The 5,105-nt window shown below is 42.6% G+C and overlaps 1 non-coding gene across 1 annotated transcript; it reads right to left on the reverse strand.

Annotated features, from left to right (window-relative positions):
• Positions 1–320: 320 nt before the first annotated feature.
• LOC146589836 (U6atac minor spliceosomal RNA) lies at positions 321–447 on the reverse strand. Its single transcript, XR_014897109.1, has one exon. It is a non-coding gene; the product is annotated as a U6atac minor spliceosomal RNA (small nuclear RNA).
• Between the last annotated feature and the right edge of the window lie 4,658 nt (positions 448–5,105).

Consider the following 5,105-nt stretch of genomic DNA (forward strand, 5'->3'; position numbering starts at 1 on the left):
AATTGAAAGCTGGCTGTACTGCTGTGCTCAAGAGTGACTACTGATCAGTGTGATCAGTGGCATGAAGTCCAGCTGGAGGCCAGTCATTAGTGGTATCCCCCAAGGGTTGATACTAGGGCCAATAGTGTTTAGTATTTTCATTAATGACCTGGATTAATGGACTGAATGCACCCTCAACAGAACCGTAGAATTGGTAAGGTTGGCAGGGACTTCTGGAGATCTAGTCCAACCCTCAAGTGAGTGGCCCATATGGGGATTGAACCCGTGACCTTGGCATTATTAGCACCATGCTCTAACTAACTGAGCTAAACCTAACCCCCAAAACATGGTTAGATGCCACGAAGTAGGTGGCAGTGCCTTAACCGTACATGCGTGTTGTATAGGCCACTGGGGCCTCTTCCATCATTATCAAGGGGAGTGCTAACCTCCTCTCCTTTCATACAACACAACAGGTTTGTAGATGATACAAAATGGCAAGGAGTGCTTGATGCACCACATGGCTGTCCAATAATTCAGAAGGACCTTGACAAGCTGGAGAAATGGGCTGACAGGAACCTCATGAATTTCAAAAAAAGAGAAGTGTGAAGTGCTGCACCTATGATGAAATAACCTCATTCAGGAGGACACGCTGTGGTCTGATGGGTTGGAAAGCAGTTTTGCAGAAAAGGACCTGGGTATCCTGGAGGACATAATCGAGCAATGTGCCCTTGCAGCAGAGAAAGCCAAGAGCATCCTGGACTGCTTTAGGAAGAATGATGCCATCAGGCTGAAGGAGGTGATCTTTCCCCTCTACTCAGCACTGCAGAGGCCACATCAGGAGTGCTGTGTCCAGCTCCCAAGTACGAGAGAGATATCAACATATAGGAGTGAGTCCAGTGAATGGTCATAAAGATGACTAAGAGACTGGAACATCTGACATAGGAGGAAAGGCTGAGAGATCTGTGATTGTTCAGCCTAGAGAAGAGAAGGCTTGAGTGGAATCTTATCAGTCTGTATATAGACCCGATGAGGGGGAATAAAGAAGATGGAACCAGATCATCCTAAGTAGTATCCAGTGCCAGGACAAGACGCAATGGACACAAATTGAAATATAAGACATTCTGTTTAAAATTTGAAAAAACACATTTTTACTATGAGAATGATTAAATAGTCAAATACTGGAGAAGATTGCTTAGAGAGGCTGTGGAGTCTTCATCCTTAAAGATATTCAGAACTTGACTGGGTGTGGTCTTAAGTAACCTGCCTTAGTTAATCACCCTGCCTTTGAGCAGAGGGTTGGACTAGAGGATCTCCAGAGATTCTTTTCAGTCTCAAAAAATTTGTGATTCTGTAGTTCTATGTTGCTGCAGGCCTAGAGCAGAAGCTGATATCACAGGTCAGATACATGAAGAGGGAGGAAGGGAGAGAATGAGCAGATGGCAACTTGAACCCTTACATAGAGAGCGTACACTCAGACTGGAGCTGAATAGCTACAGGCAGCGTTCCAGGAAGGAGATGGTCACTGGTGACACATATTTGATGTAAAGTCCCCAGATGACCCTGCTATAGTGAAGAAAGCTTAAAGTTAAGTCATTAAGAGCAAGGCTTTCCACAGAGCATAGCATTTTTTGGGTGCTTGGCTATGTCTTCTGAGAGTCTAATATCAATTCTCCATGCTGAAGATTTGTGTTTTCAGCGCTAAGTTCTTTTCAAACTTGGTTTCTAACTGCTCTCTCACTTCAGATGAGTCCCTTTCTCCTCCTCAGATGCAGTAACAGTGAAATCTATACCAATGGGGCATGTTAATGCAAAACTTCCCTGCCTCTTTGCACCTTTTCCTGGAGCAAATCCAAGGCTGCTGCAAATACAAAAGGATTCATCACTCTCCAGCTGTCTGTAGACAGAAAACCAAGAGCAATGTTTGACAGTGAAGAATAATTACATTGCCAGCTTTTCTTTATCCACATTTCAAATTCAGAGGTGAGATAAAGCCACATTACAAATGGCTCACATAAGGATCCCATCAAGAAGAATGTCTAGCACAGCTGGAAGCTCCCTCAGTACAGGAGAGACAGTCTTGTGGTACCTGGGTGAAGGGATGAGAGGCACTATAGATGTTTTGTGTTCCCCAAGTGTGTCCTCTACCTCAGATCTTCTTCCCTTGTGATTTATTCCTCTCCAGTGGTTGCCTTCACTTCTGAATGACTCTGTGATGGTTGGGCTGCTGAACCAAAGCATAGCATCACAAATCCTGCCAGGCCAGCACCCTAGACTGAAGTCAGTGCCATTTTATTTTGCTCATTGTTCCCACCTATTTAATTAAATTAACTTGAACATGGAGGGTTGCCAGATCCTTACTGGGTTAAATGAGCCAGTCTCCATGGCAACTAGCTTCTCAGAAGGCCTGATGTCTTGCAGTCTCTCCTCCAAACCCTTCAATATTCCTCAGGTCTGATCGCTCTTCACATGTGATTTTTAAAGACACAAAGTTAGGTTCATGTCTGGGTTGTGCTCCTACCTCGGTGCTTGTTTGATGCTGAAGGAGCTGTGCTGCACTTTGGAGAGAGGCAGCTCTTCTCAGGAATAGCTAGCAGGACAACATGAGATTACTAATCTCACAGTGAACTCAGTGTCCAAAGCTGCACTGTTTCCATTCATGTGATAATTGTCCTGAACAAAAAAAAATCTCGTTTAGAACTTAGAACAGAAACAGTCCAGCTCTTTCCAGCTATCACAAATAACCAGCATGATTTGTCTTGGAATGAGCATGCCTTAGAGTTGAAGTCTAAAGCGCTCACCCAAATCAAACTAAGGGCAGACACAATAAAATCTGAAAATGTCATTGAAATTACAGACATATGAGGTGCCTGGAGATGCTGACACAAGATGATATGAGGGGAAAGAAAACTTTACACCTGATTAGAGTTCAGACTTGTGCTTGTGTGAGAAGTCCCCGTATGCTTCTCTTGCTTCATACTCACCAAGAAGTCCTTTTCTTGCACAAATGAAGAGGTTCTTGGATTTTCTACACCCATACTCTAAGCTTTTGGGTGGATTTTTCTTATGGTGGCCATTCAATTCAAATCCTACTGGCTAGCAAAGTGTCCAAGTACTGGAGACACTGGAGACCAACACTTCTTTTACATTTTCAACATTGCTTTTCCAAAGCAAACAAATAAAAACTGAAGAAATGTCATATTAGAAGAACAGCTTCCAAGAAATGTTGCTTCTGTGGGATTTAGCATGCAAACAAAAGGAAGTAGGGCAGGGAAAAGATTGGGAAGTTACTTGACTGTATTCTGTTTTTAGGTACCTGGCAAAGAATATGAATGGAAGAATATTTAACCCAAAGGCAGTGATGTATTAAGACTCAAAGATGAAAGATTTTAAGCAATTTCAGGCTGGAAATATAATTCAAACATTTAACAAGAAGAACCTATCAGGAGAACATATCCTAAAGGAAGCAACAGATTTGCTATCTTTTTACATCCTTAAATTACATTTGGGAATGGAGTTTATATAAGAGTCATTAAAGCTATTTTAAATGTCTACTTTAGGATGACATGACCTGCACCCATTACCTTCATTGACAGCAAAGGGAGCTTTGGGTGCCTGGCTGAAATGTAATTGGCTGTATTTTAAGCATCTATAAACAGTCAATTGACTTCCTCCCTGGGGTGTCTCTCTAAAATATCTTCTCCAGATGAACTCTGATACATGCTTGATTTAAGAGTGATTTAGGAAACTTCTCTAGGCCTGGATTGTGTAGGCAATCTCAGAACAAAGATCAAAATTATCTTGCTTTCAAATGATAAATTTAGGGGAAAAATGAAGTGGCATTGAAAACCTCAGCTTCAGTCCTGCCATGCACACAAGCAGATACTTGAACATTTTCTTCAGTTTGCATACCATTTCTCAGGTAAGTCAGTCTCTGATGAAAAGTTTCGACAGCTTTAAGCAGATACGTATTGCCTTTTATATTACAGTGAATACCAGAGAGACCTTTTGAAAATCAGCTACATGTACAACGTTTGGTGAGGGAAATTTCCACAATATATTGCAGATAAAAACATAATCATGCAAAAAAGCCATTATCCAGACACAGAAAGGCCATGTATGTTTGCAGTTAACTTCCTTTGAGCAGCAGTTACRTGTGACTGTCTTCCTTTTTGAAAAGAATGCATCTGTGTCAGGGTCCTCAAGGGCCCCCTCTCCTGGGGCCTTCACCCACCCATGGCACAGGAGCCCATTTCAGCTCAGCCCGCTCACTGCCTGAGCTCCACTGGAGAAGTGCCGGTCTTCAGCTCAGCTGCAGTTGTGCCTGGCCGTGCACCCCATTGATTTAGACCCCAACCTGCAAACTGACTTCTCAGCCTGGCTTTGGTACTGTGGGATGGACCCTGGCTGTCAGTGCCCCTGATCTGCTGGCTGTGTTATGCCAAAGTGCCATAGAACACTCTTACACATTTGAGGACATTTAAAGTCATTGTTTTGTGGACAGTGAGATCAGGAGGGCAATTTGTGTGTTATCATCTCATACAGTATTTTGTGTACAAATTGTTCATTTCGGGAGCTTGGCAATCTTGTGTCTTTATTTTCCTAGAACAAAGAGAGGGGGCTCACTGTTTCCCCATCAAAGCCAGAGCAGACTGTACCTGTTTTATTTGGTCCAGAATGATGAAAATATTGTACAAGGCTTAGGGCAGCAAAGGTCTACAGTAAATCCAGTCTCATCTGCACTACGTGGGAAAATTCCACAAAGGATGTATACTCTGGCTAATCTCAGATGACAGTGGTTGTTGTAGTGTAGTTGTCCTTCAACAGCTACTGTGTATTTTTTTTCCTTGCTGAAATTGCAGTCTTGAATGATAAAAGCTTTAGTGTGATTTGATAGATTTCTGTAAGGCATTTGGCTAGGCATCACATGACTAAAGAACTGGGGCACCAGAAATACTACACTAAGCCTAGTGGATTGTCAGGTCTCAATGTAATTATAAATGAGGAATCATCATGAGGTGAATACATTTCTATGAGTATCTTAGGGATAGCTCCAGCTCTGAGCTCTCACATATCAGTCGTCCTGTGTCTCTCCCAAGTTGGCTACTGCTATATGTGGTCACAGCAGA

The sequence above is a fragment of the Rhea americana genome, unplaced genomic scaffold (genome assembly GCF_003343005.1).
Source record: "Rhea americana isolate MKP2758 unplaced genomic scaffold, rheAme1 scaffold_430, whole genome shotgun sequence".
Taxonomy (NCBI): Eukaryota; Metazoa; Chordata; class Aves; order Rheiformes; family Rheidae; genus Rhea; species Rhea americana.